General features: G+C 41.5%; 1 protein-coding gene across 1 annotated transcript in view; it reads left to right on the top strand.

Annotated features, from left to right (window-relative positions):
* Nucleotides 1-401: 401 nt before the first annotated feature.
* Nucleotides 402-19,721, top strand: part of flrt2 (fibronectin leucine rich transmembrane protein 2) — a 55,623-nt gene continuing 36,303 nt past the window's right edge. Inside the window, exon 1 of the mRNA XM_012916655.5 lies at nucleotides 402-760. The gene's annotated coding sequence lies outside the window, so the exon portion shown is untranslated. The remainder of the gene's footprint in view (nucleotides 761-19,721) is intronic.

A 19,721-nucleotide genomic window follows, 5' to 3' on the forward strand; every position in this document is an offset into this window, starting at 1 on the left:
GAGGAAAACACCCGACCCCCTAAGTGAGCAATAAATCTGGCACTTAGACATGAATATGTGTGTATGTGAGCGTGTAAATGTACTCGGTGTTCCTGAAGTCTGTAGCCTCCAGAGATGTCAAATGTTTCAACATCCGTAACCCGTGACCCCTGAGACTCCTGTTTTGTTCTCGGCTCTCCGGGGCCCCCCTCTCGAGATATCCATCCGCTGGAACTCCCCGGGATGACGGACTCCCCTGTCATCCCCATTCCTCCGCACTGCAGCCCGGTAGCCTTTGACCTCCCCGCCACCTCTCGCCTCTTCCAGACTGCCCTCGCATTCCAGCAAAAGGCGCTGAAACCTGAGCCCGCGGTGAGCTCATCGAAAATCAAGAGTTAAATGATACCAAAAAACCCTGAGAAATGTGAGAGGGAGAAAAGGGGAGAGGCACGCCGCCGGAGCAGGACAGGTCTGGAACTGGTTGTGTGTGTCTGCTCGCCGGAGCTCCTCGGGGGGGTTAAGTTACAGCAGAGAAAGCGAGGAAGAAGAAACTGCTGGCGTCTTTGAATTCTCTCCGCTTTGTGTCTGCCTCGTTTGCCTGCTCCTCGCCGGCCTGACTGACTTGTGCCTGCAGTTTCCTCTTGACACACTTCAGCGAGCTCTCAAGTTAACGAGCCCGTCGGTGTCTGTGAGCCGGGCTGACATGAGAGCGTAACGCCGTGAGGGCTCCTCGCCTCTGTTCTCCTTTGACCCCGCTACGACCACCGAGTGCTTAGAGACGGTAAGTGTGTGTGTGTGTGTGTGTGTGTGTGTGTGTGTGTGTTTTAAATTGCCCGCTGTGTTCGGATGTGTTTTAGTGTCTGTAAACAAAAAAGAAAAGAAGAAAAATAGCAGATTTCTTCCCAAAGCTTTATCGCAAATGTCACAGCTCTAAATCATTGTAAGTCATGTCTCATATTGGGATGAGTACCATTAAGATGCCTAATCACGGCACACATAATTAAACTAATCAGTGTCTATCTCAAGCTGAGCTCGGAGTACGACTGCATAGAAGTTGGCAAAAAGGCGCTTTTTTCCTTTCATGTGAGAGCATCTTCAGCTGAAAGCAAAATGAACTTTCAGAAGTTGTTGTTTTTTCCACGCATGCATTATTCACGGCTGCCTGTTTCTCACTGGCCGTTGTTCACTGTGCTTCTTCCTGACCTGCTGCACTTGTCTTGTCAACCTTTGGGATGACGAATGGTTTCTGAAGCAAAGTTTTAAACAGGGCTGATGAATGTAATGGGTGGCCTACAGGAGACGCTAAATAAAAGGTTGAGTACACGTTATTGTTATTACTGTCTTTAAAGAGCGTGATGAAAAGAGTGCACCCACAGCCTCTGCAGGGGTGGCTGAAAAAGAAGAAAGCATTCAGAACAGGGTAAGGGCCGGTTTACGTTGTGTAACCTCACCAGCTCTTCTTCCTTTTCCAGCAGAAAGCGATTGAAAATAATTGTGAGCATACCAGCAATAACTTTTAAAATGTCTGAGGTGAAATAGAAACAATTATCTCTAACATCTTTCGCGATGGTCTCATTATTTAAATGGGTGTGAAGTCCTCCTCTGCCTCTCACAGGTAAACACTCCACGCTTCTTTGGAAATAATGACATCTCTATGATCAAAAGCTTTTCTCCTCTTCTTTACTGGGGAAAGCTGCCCTGATTACACTCCATTTACAAAGCTGTTTTATTCACCGGCTTTTACTTAACAAACCTCCAGAACGCCAAGTCCCAGACCACACCTGCCAATGAACGTGATTAATGAGGAAACATAAGGCTACAGCATACAGAGAGTAGTGACACACACCTCTCCAGCATCCACATATGACCTCTAATATTTCATTTTCCTAACATGTTCACAGTTGTTCCATATTGTGTAGCAGTAGCCTGGATATGTCTGCTGTTTTTGTCCCTGTAGATTTTATTTTCAGAATCATATTGTTCATACAGAGTCATCAAACAGCTCGCAGGAAACACTCCACATATATGCATTTTAACTCACTGCAAAGTAATGCTTTAAAGACAGTCACTGGGTCAAGTTTGCTGCTGAGAGGCTGCGTCTGATTTGGAGCTTTTATTCATCACGCTACTTTTTGCTGTTTTAACTTTTTATCTGTTGGGTTTAAGTGACTATTTTAGAAAGTGTCTGTTTAAAATGCAAATCCTCTCTTAACTGTTTGAACTTGGAGTCTTTACCGGCTCTGATCTGTTATTTTGGGTTAACCATTTAAAACGTCATGTATTACACCAAGTGTTTGAAACGTGAATGCTTTCTTAGCTTACCATTTCAATTATTGTATTTAGCCTATTTTTAGCTAATTATTTGAACTAAATATGAGCTTTAGTGCTCTGTTTATTTTTACAGTTCTATTTAAATTTTTAACTACTTTTACATAAACAATTAAAATTCTTTGCTAATTATTTCAGCAGTTTTTATATATTACCTCTTGTTGTTACATTTAGCTAACGTTTTGTTTCTGGTTTACTAACAATCTTTGAGCCAAACAAAGACGGCACATCTGAAAATACATTTCAGAGAAATCTTATTTCTTTATGATTTATGACGTTTTAACAGTACATGGAGAAAAAAAATCCCTCGAAAAACAAAAATCAAGTAAATAGAATCAAACTTCAAGAAGACAGTTGAGTGTTATTGAGTATTTTATACAGAGAATCAGCTATAACAGAATTGTCTGTCCTTCTGTAGTTTATACAGATTATTATTGAGTTATTACAGATGGCTTCACATGTAACCATGAGTTTCATATTTTAGTGGTCAAGGTGGTGTTAGTTCAACATTTTTTCCTTTTTTTTTTTTTTTTTTTTTACAAAACATCATTTTTGAGGCTCCATCATTTTTCCATATCATCTTTACACTGTAAAATAACTTGTACGTGATGTCTTTGTTAAATGCAATGAAGCGCAAGTGTAAAGTGTCCGTCTAAAGCAGGGGTGTCAAACTCAAATACACAGTGGGCCAAAATTCAAAACTGGAACAAAGTCGCGGGCTAACATTAATATTTATTGAAATATATTTATTCCTCCAGATATAAGAATGAATCTTTTCTTATGGACTCAAACACGTTTTGCTGAAAAACTGGATATGGAACAAGCAAAGCTTAATACTAAACAATATATATATTAGCTGTATAATACCAGTAGGCCAGCTCTAATAATAATTTGGTATGGCTTCGCGGGCCAAATGTAATTAGGCTGCGGGCCAAATTTGGCCCACGGGCCAGAGTTTGACACCTATGGTCTAAAGGCTCATTTCTGCATCAGTTCTTTAAAGTATGCATTGTGTAATGTGTCAGTTGACAGCTCAGCAGGCACCTTTCTGGAGCTCAGGTTAAAGTGAGAGCTTTCACCTCCACCTATCATTGCTTTGGGGCACAGGCAGAAGGGTTTTACACACCAGTATAGAAATGAACACATTCGACAGCTGCAGTGTGTTTTCTACAACATGGGGGATAAAAGACGCATAGATTCAACCTTTTTTATTTTATTTCTTTAAACATTTTGATACAATTAGTTGCAAAAAAAATAATTTCACATGACTTTGGCATTAGGAATGTCTCACCGTGTCTGAGACTGTTAGAAATGACAGTGAAGAAAAACAGTTTGATCTTTTTTTGTCTTGAATTACTTTATTTAGACTCTCGTTTATTAACATCCTGACAGAAGACTGAATCCTATACAAGCCCAAACCTGTAGCACTGAAGAGTCAGCTGACGGCAGCAGCCGACTGCTGGACGCAGCCTGAGGGCAGAGCTCAGATATGCAGTGATGGAAGAGCAGGAAAGGACAAAGACGAGAGCGAGAAAGAGAGGGAGGGAGAAGGAAGACCGTAGGCTGCTTCTATGGCCGACTGGGAGATCGGACACAAGGAGAAGCTTGTTCTCGCTCCGTCTCACTGTTCTGGGCATGTAGCAGGAGGACATGGCCTCTCCTGAACGAAAGGAAAATAGAGTCAAATACCAGAGGATAATGTGATTATAGGCAAATAGGAGAACGAAGGTTAATTAGAGTTAAGTGTCTATAAAAAACGTCTCTGTGTATACATCTGCATTTCAGCCTCCGTCCCATCGACGGGCTCGAATTCTTTCTGCCTCCATTAAAACAAACATAACTCGGTAGTTCAGAAAGAATGTTGTGAATGTATATTTTTGGAAGATAATACCTGCGCGCAGTCATTAGGTTATAGTCGACGGCTTAGACATTAACATACCATAAAGACCGATGTACCTGAAAAAAGCCCCAAAAACACAAAGCTGCAACAGTGACCTCACGCGCACGTCTGGAGGTTGAACTGAGTCAACATCAGCCATGATGAATCCCACCAATAGCTGTTTTCATCAAACACTCATAATCTCCCACTTGTGACCGCTGGCGCCCCATTAATGTGGGACCTGTCGTTCAGAGAGAGACGCGCTGCAGCCGTGACCTCTGAAAGATTCGACCAGAACTGAACCAATCAGGGAACAGCAGCTGATTTTCTTTTCTTTCTTTGGTGGTGGGGGGCGCTAACATTCGCCATGTTGCATCAAATGTATCTGACGATTAGAGGTGACCAACGTGGGTTGTTTTCTTCACAAAGTGAGCGACTCAACATTTAGCTGCACCTTTGATTGTTCTTTACGGAGCAGTTTAAAGGGAAAATCACAGCTTTGCTTGCTGCAGTAACAATGTCCTGAAAAACAACTCAAACCACTTACAGACAAAGAAACCCCGTAAACACCCAGAAGAGTCAGTTCAGTCTGGCCCTTCTTCCTTCTCTCTCTGTGGCTGAGACCCAGGAGCCGCCACGCTGTAAAAGGCATTTTGAATATTAGTTGTGGAAAATGTGACCATGGATTCTGGATTAAAGCTGATTGGTCACACGCTGTAGTTAGCAAGGAAAAGAAAGACTTGTTTTTGTAAGTCCTTCGTTCTATAACCGGCTTTGTTAGTTTTCTTCAAGGGCTGCGATTTTTGGTTGTTGGCTCGTTACCGCCCCTGATGTCTTAATGTGTCTGAGGATACATGTGCCATGCTTAGCGTAGCCCTGAGGGACTGTGGGCTTCCTCGTGCCTTCTTCTTGGACCTAAATCCATCCACCAGCTGACTGTTATTACTGCATAAATCTAATTCTGATGAGTCAGTTTTGGTGGTTTGAACTGAAAAATGTAATTACCATTATACATCCTCACAATGACTTTTTGCGTACATCGTGTAATGCATAACTAGAGTTCAGCCAGAATATGAAAACCTCCCGAGGACTCAGCAAATGCTGCTTTGTCTAAAGCTGGAACCTTCGAGCGTATAGACCAAAGCAGCTCGGACACATCAGGACATCAGGACGGGCCCTTTGGGGGTATCGTGTGGTGGCAATGATACACTGGCAGCAGATCCTGTGGGGCTACAGACCTCTGAGGTGAGACCTCCATTTATTCTGTGTTTTGTGCATCGTGCTGCCAATAGAAACCCAGCAATCTTTAAATGAACGGAGTAACAGAGTGAATGACAAGGCACGCATGTTGCAGCTGACGGCTGTAAGAAAAGCACAACATCTAACTGCAGTCATGGCGACCTTAAGCAAGATAAGCTAATGCTCCGTCTTTCTGAGTACAAACTAGTCTCATAGTTGTTGGAGCGACTCGTATATTTTGAGAGTGAAGTTGTTCACCACAAAATAAGTTTTGATTGGAAAAATTGGACGTTACATCAGTTTTTTCTTGTTCCTTTGCTTCCTTTGTAAAACACTTAACGATGGTTCTAAACTGCAGTATGAGTACAGAGAGTTGGCAGGAAGTCTTCAGACACTTGAAGCTATTATTTCAGCAAGTGATGGGACAACATGTGTGCCAGTGCATTCGGTACTTTTGTGGTGCTTACTGCTATATTGGCTTCTGAACAGGCAGTATAGCTATTATGGTATTATGCCACAGACATAAACAGCACGTATCCCCTGTCTTAACAACAATCTAGTATATTTGGTGCTACCATACCTGATGAATTTATTTTTAAATCACAGATAATGTATAATAATAATAACTAGAAAAATTTGCATTTCCTGCGAAAATGCTGTGTGGATGCCTTAACGCTGAAGATGTCTGCTGAAAAAAGCTGAAAAAGTTGAAAAAACAAAACAAAAAACATTGCCCTGAGCAGGATTCGAACCTGGCCCTTCTGGTCTAAAGGCGGCAATTCACCTCACTGCACCAAACTCATTCACACAAAGAAGAGGTGGAGAGAGTGACAATTGTGGTGAAATTAGCAGAAGCTGCTTAGAATTGTGCTGATAAGAGGTGAAAAAGCTAAACATTTGGCAGAAAAGAGGTGAATCAGAAGAATTTCTGCTGAAAAGAGGCAAAGAAGCAAAAAGATGAGCTGAAAAGAGGTGTAGAAGCAGAAGTACTTGCTGAAGATGGCTGTATGTGTAATGACACACTGGAGAGCAGTGACACACAAGAAAGCAGAGCGCATGCAAGCAGGGAACATGTGTAGCAACTGTCACAGGTAGGATTCAAACCTCTGCCACCGGGTCTCACGGCAGATGCCCTACCCTCTGAGCCAAATGAGTTCTGGTCACAAGCAAAGATATGATGAGAGGGACAATGTGCACTGTGGAGCAGAAGCTCAAATTAGCAGAAAAGAGGTGAAGAGGAAGAACTTTGTTGTGAAATGAGGTAAAGAAACTGAAATTTGTGCTTAAAACAAGTGAAAAAGCTGAACTCTGAAATCCTGCTAAAACAGCAGAAGAGGCTGACATTTTTCAGCTACTCATTGAGCCAAACTGGTTCTCACGTAACTGAAAAAAGGTGGAAAAGCTTACAATTCTAATGAAAACAGCAGAAGAGGCTGAGATTTGTGCTGATAAGAGGTGAAAATGCTGAACCAATCAGAGGTACTGCTTCTGTCTGCTTCATCAGGCTGTGTACTTGTATGTATTTCTGCCATAGACTGTTAACAAGAATGTGAGGTCCATATTAGAAAAGCTGCTAAAATCATAAAACTTTGCAGAATTGTAATAAATTATCAATATGAATTACCGGTCTGTGATAGTGTATAAATTTGTACTCAAAAACTAGGTGGGATAGAAGCATAATTCTTGCACTGGGTGAATCAGCGGACTTTGGTGTACTTTGACTACGATTTACATAGCTCTTTGTATCTCCGTCGCGGAGACATGACGAGAGAAGAAATGGCTTAATTTTCGGAGTTTGAAAAATGAGAGGAGGACAGATTTCCACCCCTCAAACACTGTAATTTCGCTTAAATAGTATGAAATAGCAGTAATACTATGATTTGGCAGAAATACTACTTTTTAGCACAAATACTATTGTACAGAATGGTGTACGTCAGTTTAATGCTGGGTGGTGCTGCAATAGTAACTATCCTCGGTCAGAAGGAGAGGCTGACATCCAGGGATTAGATTACCACAGGTGGAGTTTATTGGCGGTCAGATGGATGGTACAGGGAGGCATGGCATACAGTAGGAGGATGTGGAGAGGTGATATGGTGTGGTTTCTATGATTAAGAACACTGGCAACAAATTCCTCCACTACAAATCAGTCTGATACCACTTCTTACAGGGTTCACGTTTACTAAGGCACTACCCAAAAGGCGCCACAAGAGGGCACTCCAACACAAGAGATGACCTATTTACACTGTAAACACCCCCTACTTAGCCACTACATACTACAGTGATATTACAGTATACAAATTCACACAAATACTATGATTTGGCAGAAATACTATAACTTAGTAGTAATACTATAACATAACAGTTCAATGTTCTTGCACAAATACCACAATATGGCAGAAATACTATGTTTTAGCATAAATACTGTGATTTGGTATAAATACTACGATTTGGCACACATACTATATTCCGCAGATACACTATAACATAACAGATATTCTACGACTTAGTAGTAATACTATAACATAACAGAATTATTAATTGGGCACAAATACCACAATTTGGCAAAAATACTATGATTGGGTACAAATACTATGATTTGGCAATAATACTGCATTTTAACACAACTACTGAGATTTGATTGAAATACTATGATTTTGAAGAAATACTATTACTCCATACAAATACGATGCTTTGGGACAAATACTATGTTTGGGTTCCAATACTATGATGTGCAACAAATACTATGATTTGGCACAAGTACTATGATTTAGTACAAATACTATGATTTGGCAGAAATACTATGCCTTAGTAGTAATACTATAACATAAGAGATATACTATGGTTTTGCAGACAAACCAAGTTTTCTGCACAAATACTATGATTTGGAACAAATGCTATGATTTAGCAGAAATACTAAGATTGGGTACAAATACTATGATTTGGCAATAATACTGCGTTTTAACAACAACTACTGAGATTTGATTGAAATACTATGACTCCATACAAATACGATGCTTTGGCACAAATACTATGATTTGGCAGAAATACTAAGACTTAGTAGTAATACTATAACATAACAGATTTCCTAAAAAAAACTATGAAATTGCAGTAATTCTATGACTTGGCAGAGATACTACGTTTTAGTACAAATACTATAACAACGCAGAAATACTATGACTTAGTAGTAATACTATAACATAACAGTTCAATGTTCTTGCACAAATGCCACAATATGGCAGAAATACTATGTTTTAGCACAAATACTGTGATTTGGTATAAATACTACGATTTGGCACAAATACTATATTCCGCAGATACACTATAACATAACAGATATTCTACAACTTAGTAGTAATACTATAACATAACAGAATTATTAATTGGGCACAAATACCACAATTTGGCAAAAATACTATGATTTGGCACAAATACAATGACATGGCAAAAATACTATGATTGGGTACAAATACTATGATTTGGCAATAATACTGCATTTTAACACAACTACTGAGATTTGATTGAAATACTATGATTTTGAAGAAATACTATTACTCCATACAAATACGATGCTTTGGGACAAATACTATGTTTTGGTTCCAATACTATGATGTGCAACAAATACTATGATTTGGCACAAGTACTATGATTTAGTACAAATACTATCATTTGGCAGAAATACTATGCCTTAGTAGTAATACTATAACATAAGGGATATACTATGGTTTTGCAGACATACTATGTTTTTGCACAAATACCATGATTTGGCACAAATGCTATGATTTAGCAGAAATACTATGAATGGGTACAAATACTATGATTTTGCAATAATACTGCATTTTAACAACAACTACTGAGATTTGATTGAAATACTATGATTTAGAAGAAATACTATGACTCCATACAAATACGATGCTTTGGCACAAATACTATGATTTGGCACAAGTACTATCATTTAGTACAAATAATGTGATTGGGCAGAAGTACTATGTTTCAGTACAAATACTATGATTTGGCAGGAATACTCTGATTTAGCAGAAATACTATGTTTTAACATAAATACTATCTTTTGGCAGAAATTCCTGCTAAAAAGGACTATTTCTGCTTTTTAGCAGAAATACTGTAATTTGGCATAAATACTATAATTTGGTATAAATACTGTGATTTGGCACATATAATATATTCAGCACATATACTATAACATAACAGAAATATTATGATTTGGCCCCAAAACCATGATTTTGCACAAATACCATGATTTGGCAAATATACTATGATTTTTCAAAAAATACTATGATTTAGCAGAAGTACTAAGATGTAGTAGAAGTACTTTGCTTTAGCAGAAATACTATGATTGAGGAGTAATACCTAAACATAGGAGAAATATTGATCCACAGACACACATACACAGACAGTAAAGGGAACAGGAGCTGTTGAGAGTCTGGGCTTGGTATATGTAGGTCAGTTAAATTAGCTGCACCTGCTGTAGTCAGCCCTTACACACACAGACACAGAGAGAGGTGTGAGTTTTCTTCAGTGTATTTCTGACATTCAGGATTCCCCTCGAACAAATGGCCATAATTTCCTAACCGTAGAGGCTAGAACGGTCATTCAGACATTGTTTTGTTCAGAAGAGATGGGGGAATCTTCAGGTCTTCATAATTCAGAGATAAAATATAAATTATTAAAGATATATGACTTGTAATACACTGTAACTGAGTAGAGGCGAAGCAAAAACTGCCTTGACTTGCTCTCAAACAACCTTTGGTAACTCTAAATCTATATGGAGCATCAAAATCATTCTTTCACCGTAAGAAACAGCAGGCTTTGGTGAACAGTCATGGAAATTTTCAGGGCTCTGTGGAAATCCATCAAAAAGATATGATGAGAGAAAAAAGTGACTCATTTCCAGAATTTGAAATCTGATGAAATCTGAGCGAGGGACAAATTTCCTACCCTCAAACAAGTCTAACTCATCTCAGAACGGTAATAGGTGAGAAAATAATTCTTGAATTGTGAGCGTCAGGAGTGTCTGAACATATACGGGGACAAGCCTCATGTCTTAACTTCGCTTCGTTAAGGAGATATGACAATTTGAAAATGCCTCTCATTAGAGAAATCCAGCGGTGATTTTGAACAAACTCTCCATTGAGTTTATATGGAGAGTTTTCTGACTTTGTGTTACTCTGAGGAGATTTGCAAAATAACTATGAGTCCCACAACAATGATAGGGACATTTTCTGAAAGCCAGCAAAAATACCTACGTTTTGGTGTATAATCTGTGGGGCTGGAAATTGAGCGAGTAGCAAGAAGTTGTTTGGACATGAAGAGAAAATTCAAACAGTTTCACTGTCCCCTCTGAGTTAATTGCATAGCAACCATAGCAACGCATGTATTTTCTGAAAAATCACAATTTTGCAACTGAAGACTTAAAGAGAGATAAGATGAAAACAGTAGAAGATCTGAAAAAGCTGAATCATACAGGAATAGCCCAATCATTTGAGAACGTTTTAAAGTTTGAATGGAGTTTCTAGGTGAAAGTATGAGGCAGTAGTTAAGTTTCAAAGACAAGAAAGTTTTAGCAGAATTGTGGAAGTTTCCCATTCATTTCAATGGGACAAATTAAAGGAAAAAAGTGTAATATTTTAAAAAGTATAATAGTAATAAACACCAAAAGTCATAGCCGGCATAAGCAGAAAGAGCAGAACAGTTTAGAGTTTGAACGGTGAAAATAGCACAAAAATTGTGGAAGTAGATCCACGGCGAAAAGTGTACGGAAACACCCGGAATAATAAAGAATAAAGAGAAACAGGAACTCAATAGTGTGGATGCCTATTAAGGCATCCACACAATAATAATGATAATAATAATATATACAGCATTCGGAGTATTGCCTAAACCAGCATCATGATACCTCGTTATGGGCCAAAACAGATACTCCACATTTAAATGTAACTGATAGATTTTCAGCGTATTTGGAAGTTACTGAAGTACTTTGAACATTTTCTTACCCTGTGAGTACAGCGCTGCCTATAATTGAGGACAGGTTTTATGGCGCGTAAGCAGAGCCGTTCCTGTTTGCTTTGGAAACCTCTGAAAGTGGCCAAAAAAGCGCCGGCGAATGCCAGCCAGAAGGGCTGCCAGCAGGCGTACATAACACAACTCGGAGCTGCACTCCTTGATTTTCTGCTCCAGTCACACTGAACTTTTAACAGGCTTCGTGCTGCTGGCGCATTCAGGACTCAGCCGCCCCCCCTCCACCCTCATGTCCCCCCCTTATCTTAGATTTTATGTTCACACCTCATAAAAACTCAATTTATTCCTCAAAGTTGAGCTTTAGTTGTGAAATCCTTGTTGTCATTTACAAGCGATGTTGCATTTGGTGTTCAGGCATCGCAGAGCTATCAGCATTATTTTTGTGGCAGCAGTGCTGCCACACACACACACACACACACACACACTGAACAAGTGTGAGAGTGACTGGTAGGGTATTTCTCTCAAATGTAACCAAAACAGAAGGCTGCAGATTAGATGAATACGGGCGATGAATCGTCTCACACCACAGTAGTCGTGGTGATGCGGGTCGTATCAGACACCAGGAATGTTTGTCTCCGTTTCTGCTTCTTTCAACGCCGAGTTCATTTCATTCCATGAAATCTTTTTGTTCAGCTTCATGCAATGGCGTTGGTTCTTTTTCACATTTACTGGGTTGTTTCAGCAGACCTCTTCCCAGAAGGCTTTAAAAATAACTGTTTACATTAGACTCCAAAAATGGACTCACATTTATGCGGCAAAACTTCCTTTTTTGATGACAAAAAATAAAAAATGTTTATATTTCCAAAGAATGTGGTTAAAATCGTCATTCTCCTTCATTCAAACCTCTCTCCTCTGATCTAACAGCAGTGATCCTGCTACAGCTCAAGGCTTTATATTTAAAGTTGTAATAACAAGTTTCAACTGAAACTCGCAAAATGTAGGTTCGTGCTTTGTGGAGAAACTGTTGTTGGCAAGTACAGCAGCAAGATGTTTCTTGTACCTGGTCGACAGTTTTGCACACATATTATGAAGGTTTGGTTCACTAATCTTTACAAACTCTCTAAAGTCTCCAGCTTAAACTCTCTACACAGGTTTTCTACAGCAGCGGTCTCCAACCTTTTTTGCACCTCGGACCGGTTTATGCCCGACAATATTTTCACGGATCGGCCTTTAAGGTATCATGGATAAATACAACAAAATAAAACTAGTACCGGTACTGAAAAAAAGAAGATTTATTCATAACACACGTGAAAAGACCCAGGAAAACAGAGTTAACGATAAAAACGATAACAAAATAACGCAGAAAACCGATAAAAACCCTGAAAACCAGACATTTCACACCTGAGCCTCAACTCTCGCGGCCCGGTACCAAACGACTCACGGACCGGTACTGGTCCGAGGCCCGGGGGTTGGGGACCGCTGTTCTATAGGATTAAGGTCTGGAGACTTGTTGGGCCGCTCTATGAGCTCAATGTTCTTCTTCTTTAGCCACTTCATTTTTGCCTGGGCCTCATGATTCGGGTCTTGATGGAAGATCCATCCATGACCCATCTTCATTGCTCTGTCCAAGATTTTACGGTTCATGGCCTCCTTGTTGTGTTTAAGTTGTCCTGTGCCCTCAGTCCCGAAGCATAATAGTTCCACCTTCATGCTTGATTGTGTGGACGTTTGGGCGGGGCCAGTCTCTAACTGGTACTAATGCCATACCAGTTAGAGGCTGTTCATTTCTTTGTAAGTCAGCAAACTTACAAATTCACTCCCAAAATCTCATCGACATCCCATCAGCTCTGGTCGCCACATCGCCGTTTGGCGTTGACGCCTCTTTATCAAAGATAAAGTTGCCCCAAAGTCGATGCCATTGTAACTTTGAGGCTGTTTAGCATCAGCTGAAACCAATTGCATTTCTGGCAGCGTTTTCCAGGGTGTATCCTGTTGATAACCTCAAGACTATTTGCCACTTCACTGCATCATTTGTTTAAAGCTGTTCAAATTGGCTCCATTTCCACCAGTAACATGCTAACGGTAACACTGAGGCACCACTAATAACAATAACACAGGCCCCACTCTGCTTTTTCCTCGATCAAGGAGGCGATTTTACCTGAAGCTGCATGAGCGGGCAAGAACTATAGTGCGCCGTATATCTTAACATCTGGCCAAAACATCACCGCGTCCAAAAAGCTCAACATCTCAGCACAGCAGGGGTCTATTTTGTTGTGTGTATGGACACAGTACACCAAAGGCAGTAGGTGGTTTCCAAGACTTATAGAGATGTATTTTTACTTAAATAAAAGACTCACAGACCTCCTTGGTCTCCAGCAGTTGCAGCCAGGTGTGATGTTACCGTCATGTGTTCTGTGTTAGGCGCTGGCAGTGACGTAAAGGACAGTTGGAAATGTGATTTGAGTGGCTCTGGGCACGATGTCGTTTAAAATTTGATTTGAATCAGATTCCTAACCACCGACAGCGTGACTTTTACAATCTGCAATCTGATTCCAATTTGGATATGCCAAAAAACAAACATAACCAAATCCACGTCTTCACCCGTTTTCTTCACCTCCCACATTTTTATCACCTCTGCCCCCCCCTCCCCCTCATTCTTCCTCCTTACCAGTCAACATGACATCATGTTGTTGTTGCAGCACCCAAACCCTCGACTGGGCGATGCGGGTGAGAACAAAGGTCCAGTTGACACAATACGCCGTCTATCTTTCCAAACTCAACAGCTCACAGGCGTCGCGTCACCACCTTTCTGTTATTACTCACCTTAAAGTTTTGTCTTTATTAAACTTTGTGACCTATGACGACGCTGCAACTTAACACGGCAAACTGAAGCAACCCTGTCGTGTGGGAAAAACACTGAATCATTTTCTTTATATGCAGGAATCACTCTCAATGAAACCAAACCTAGTCTGAGACGCCCCCACCTCCAGCCCTGCTTTCAGTCATGTTCACTTCTCTTTAGATGTGTCTCGATGTTTGCACGTGCGTCTACATAAATTGCTTTTTCCTGTTCGTGTGCAGCCTTCATGTCTGCCGTGTGTCTCTGCGTTGGACCGACGCTCTTCACTTCTGGCACTCTACGCCATTATTTTCCTATTTTGCATGTCGCTTGCTGAGTTAGCGCACGCTGTCAGCTGCCTGCTGAGCGATGCATTCCTCTCTATCTCAAAAGCTTCGCAGTAATTGCTAGGTAATTGTTTGTCCAGTTATGCAGCGTGCAAAAGCCCAGCCTCACATTATGTCAGTTAAACTCTGTCGAAACAATGCACTGCCAAATAAAAAAACCAAACAAAGCATAAAACACTGAGATCTTTGCCCCGTGGCGATGTAGCCTCGCATGCTTCAGAAACTCAATTATTCAAATAAACCTGGACAACAGTGAGGAATAATCTCTCCCAGGTGGCATACAGTTTTCACTTTGTTTTAAAAAAATAAGCTTTTCTGACTGAACGCAGCCTCTGGCGAGCAACCGACCCCGCCGCATTCCACTTTCACATGACCTTCTCGACAGACCTGGCCCGGAGCGAGAGCCGCGCAGCCCACCCCTCGCCACGCCTCCCGTTCGACTGGCCTAGATAGGACGAGGGCCTGCTCGTCTTTTCTCCTCCTTCTCTGTGTTTATTAGCTTGACTCAAGTCCAAGGAGGCAATTGGCTTGTAAATTTCATCTATGTATATTTACAGTTGTGTTTTACAAGGACAGATTCATATCCCTCTCAGAGGATGGGAGAGTGTAAAATTGGGCCTGGTGCAGGCGGTTTTCAGCCCGTTTGTGTACATGCATGTTTGGAGAGTATGAGTGCTGCAAAGTGGCCGAGCAGTTTAATTGATTAGATAATATTTAGGGAATGCAGTCGTGTCAGGGGTGATTTGTGACAGAAGGGTAACAGCGAGCGTGAAAGGGAAGGTTTACAAGAGGCTAGTGAGACCTGCTGTGATTTATGGTTTGGCTAAGATGGCAAGTCAGAGCTGAAGATGCTGACTGGGAGGGGACCAGAATGGACATGACTGGGAATGAATACATCAGAGGGACGGCTCAGGTCGAGTGGTTTGGAGACAAAGTTGGAGAGACAAGGCTAAGATGATTCGGACGTGGGAAAAAGGATATATTGGACAAAGGATGTTGAAGATGGAGCTGGCAGGCAGGAGGGAAAGAGGAAGACTACAGAGAAGAAGGACATGCAGATGTGACAGAGGAGGGTGCTGGGATAGGATGAGATGGATGCAGACGATTCGCTGTGGTGACCCCTAAAGGCAGCAGCTGAAAGATCAAGATCGTTTTGTTTGCTTTCGTTCTTTAAGCTCGAAAAATACACGAAAACACTCGGCTAATGAAAAAAGGTAGAAAACCTAAAAGATGGAATAAAAATTCACCAAAGACTTTAAACTGATTTATTAAATCTCTAATTAATCAGTGCAGTTGTGCATGGCAGCGGGATTGTCTCTTTAGATGATTTAACATATCAGTGATAACCAGTGTTGGTCAAGTTACTTGAAAAAAGTAATCAGTAACTAATTACTGATTACTTACCCCAAAAAGTAATCCCGTTACTTTACTGATTACTTATTTTCAAAAGTAATTAATTACTTAGTTACTTAGTTACTTTTAAAAAACACGATTTACAACCTGAATAGGTGATAAAGTGATAGATCTTTCAGCCAATTCTACTTTTTCTGCATAATCCATCATACAAAATGTAATCAAATGGAAAAGTCTCTTTTTAAAACTTGTTTTATCAGTTTTAATCTTTTAACTTTATGCATCAGGCAAAGATTTAATTATCTGCAACATTCTCTGACTTGAATAAATTAGTTTAACATTTAAACCTATTTTCTGCACATTCCAGCACATAAAATAAAATATTTTTTGCGTTTACACTCAGTCTTTCAAATAGATGCAAGTAAAACACAGCAGAAAATAAATAAAGTCAAAGACTCAGCGGTCCTGTTGCTCTATTTTCACCTGTAAAGCAGGAGTGGGGCAGGCGGAGGTTTACCCTGGTGCAGGTGTGCCGCGGTCAGTGGAAGAATCCGCGAGTTTCTCTGTGAGTTTCCCATTAAAGTTTAGGGGTTTTTTCGCTGTAAAAAGAAGTTTTCTTCCCACGCACAGCGGACACTAATGTTTTTGTCACTTTTTATGGAATCAAACTCAAAGTAAGGTCAGTACTTCCACGCTTTAAACGCTGCACGCTCATACTCTCTCCCACAATCTTATGTGATCTATTGTTGATCTGCACACAGCTGCTGTCAGGAATGTCGCACTCGCTTACGTCACTGTCATGAGACATTCTCGCAAAAAAAATTACAGTTTTAGTAACGCAGTAACGCAGCGTTCCTACGGGAAAGTAACGGTAATCTAATTACCGTTTTTGCAACAGTAATCCCTTACTTTACTCGTTACTTGAAAAAGTAATCGGATTACCCCATCCCTGGTGATAACCAGCGATTTTATCACCGTGAGGAATCAGTTTAAAGTCTTAACGCTAAGTTAGCTTTCATTTTAGTAAAAACCAGCTAGTTAACTCATCATGTGACATACAAACATCAGTTAAATTATTAGGGCCATGTTAATATCTAATCAGCCAATAAAGTGGCAGGAACACAGCGTCCGAACCGAGCGTCAGAATGTGGAAAAAGTGGGATTTAAGTGACTTTGAACGCAGCATGGTTGTTGGTGCCAGACAACTGAGTATTTCAGAAACTGCTGACCTGCTGGGATTTTCCCACACAACCATCAGTGAGCATTGTTTGAACACCATAGCCTTCCCGAGTGTTGCTGCTGACTCAGATGACCTACACAGTCACCTGATCTCAGTCCTGTACAGCACCTTCGGGATGTGGTGGACTGGGAGATTTGCATCATGGATGTGCAGCTGCTATCGTGTCAACATCGTCCACAGTCTTTGCTGCACTGAGAAGGTGTTCCTGCCTTTGGTTCTCTGGTTCCATATGTGATACCAAGGGATGGGCTAGATATGTTTTGGCACTTTTGAACCCTATTTTGAGGACACGTGTTAAGTATATAATTGTTATTTACTACTATACATGCAGCAGATGCAGCTCCTTGCATGATTGGCAGTTTGCTTGGCTGTGTTGGTGGGGAGGCCACAGGGTTACAGCCCAGTGCAGAGCTGTTTCCTCACTTGTTACTGGATTGTCATCATTAGGCTGAAGTTATTTTTCACTTTGACTTTGTTCACCGCTGTTTCTTGGCTCGACTTTGTCTTCAGTAGAGGCCAAACTGGCCCACACTGTAAACATCCTGCATTGAGCCGCTGCTGTAAAGAAGGAAGAGCTTTCTCTCAGCTGACCCTCACATTTACTAACATGATATAACTTCAGAGGCACCAGTGAGCACCGCTCGCTGTTTCTGTCATTCAGTCAAATTTGTAAAACTAGCCCATGAAGCTGTTGGAGTATAATTAGCGAAGCTTTGGAGGTTCTCGGAGGCTGAAGTTGCTCGCTCTTTCTAATCTTCATGCTGTGGCCTTTCATCCAACTCGCTCCAAAGTCTGAAACTTTTCTCCTCAGGCATTCATTAAGAAAAAATAAATAAAAGTAAAACTTGCTAATTCAGCTTCTTAAATGAGAGGATGTTCAGCTTTCTGTAAATGTTACACCTCACGATCTTGGTTAGAAAACAAGAAGCCGTTCCTTTATTCCCTGAAAAAGCGACATGTTATTATTAGCAATAAAATCATCATTATCTGCAGGCCCGCAAACTGCGCTGCGAGTCTCTCACATAATCGAGAAGTTCCTGTCAAAAGTCCCAGTTTATATTTGTTTCCCCCCCCCCCCAAAAAAAAAACCAGGAGAAAGCTCCAAAGCCGGTTTCTAAAACAGGAAATGGAATTGGCTTTTTTTTTTTTTTGCAAACGACGGCTCGAGTGTTTGTGTTAAGGAGTCAGAGAGACAAAGAGAGAGAGGCAGCACTTTAATATCCTCAATAATGACGCACGGGGGGGGGGGGGGGGCATCTGTTTGCGAATCCCACATCAAAGCAGGCGCCGTGTCAGCGGAGGGTTATGCATATATTTCCCTCGTTCTTCCCGTGCAGCAGGAGCGAGCGCAGAAGCTGATGACTGGAAGGAGACGCTGTTGTGATCGGGGCTGGAGCGCGAGGACAGGAGAAACCAAACAGAGCGGACGCCGCGAGTAAACACGCGGACGCAGAGTCAAAACAGCTACAAGAGAAAACTTGCAAATCCATTACATTATCAAGGTCTGGCTCTTGTTTTTGCTGCGTTGCGGGGCGGGGGGGGGCTGTTTCCCCCCCGCGAGGGCATCTGGAGGAGATTACGCTCCAAACTGAAACTGCAGGCCCCGTGAAACATGACTCAGGGATGAATGGAGGCTTTTAGACCGGTGTCTGCCTTCCCACACGCCGCTCTGCTATTCTTTATTTGTCCGTCACCCAATAAAACACGCACGGCATTATCTGATACCCGCACGCTGCATGAGCAAGCAAGGGTCTTTTATTAAGCAAGCCTTTATTGATGCAAGTTGTTTTTGTGAGAGAGACGCAAAAAATATGATATAGCTTCCCCTCTGAAGAACAAGATGTTACTGACGGTGTTATTAATCTCGAATCAGCTCTCAGCTCAGACCGTGCCTTATTGTGACAGATTGTGATTTGTAAGGTCGCAAACGCCTGTTTTTGTCTCGTAAAAGCGGCGAACCAGAGCGTAAAAGAGAGCGCGTGGACGGGGAGCGTGAGGGAACGCGACAACAACACGAGTTTGGGCCCATCGGAGGCCAAAGTATCTGCGAGAACAGACGGAGCTCCTGGTCAGGGCGCTACGTGGCAGCGGATTGGACGCTTATTATATTCGATCCACGTTTTTACTTGTAGCTCAGAACAAGCCTGAGGTGGGGGGGGGGGGGGGGGGGGGGGGGTTGCGCTCACATTTGCTCCTCCATTCTGGGGGCAGGGGGGAACTAATGCATGTCACCGATGCCACCTGCAGTTAGAGTAAACAGAGCTGACCACCACTCAGCCGGGCACTAATGCGCCACACAAAGAAGGCGAGGTTGGAACAGGAGCAAGTCCAATATTAGCTCCACATTACTACGTCAACTGACCCGGGCCACGTCGATGAAAGGGTACATGTATAGAAATGCGAGGCACGTGTGCACATTCATGCATGTTTCAAGTATCGCACGGATTTTATCCAGCAGCCTCCACCCGAAGCCGTTTTGTTGCCTCTATAATTGCCAGACTTGCTGCTGCCGCTGTCAGCTGTATTATTTATTTATTTTTTTTT

The sequence above is a fragment of the Maylandia zebra genome, linkage group LG15 (assembly GCF_041146795.1).
Source record: "Maylandia zebra isolate NMK-2024a linkage group LG15, Mzebra_GT3a, whole genome shotgun sequence".
In the NCBI taxonomy this organism is placed as follows: Eukaryota; Metazoa; Chordata; class Actinopteri; order Cichliformes; family Cichlidae; genus Maylandia; species Maylandia zebra.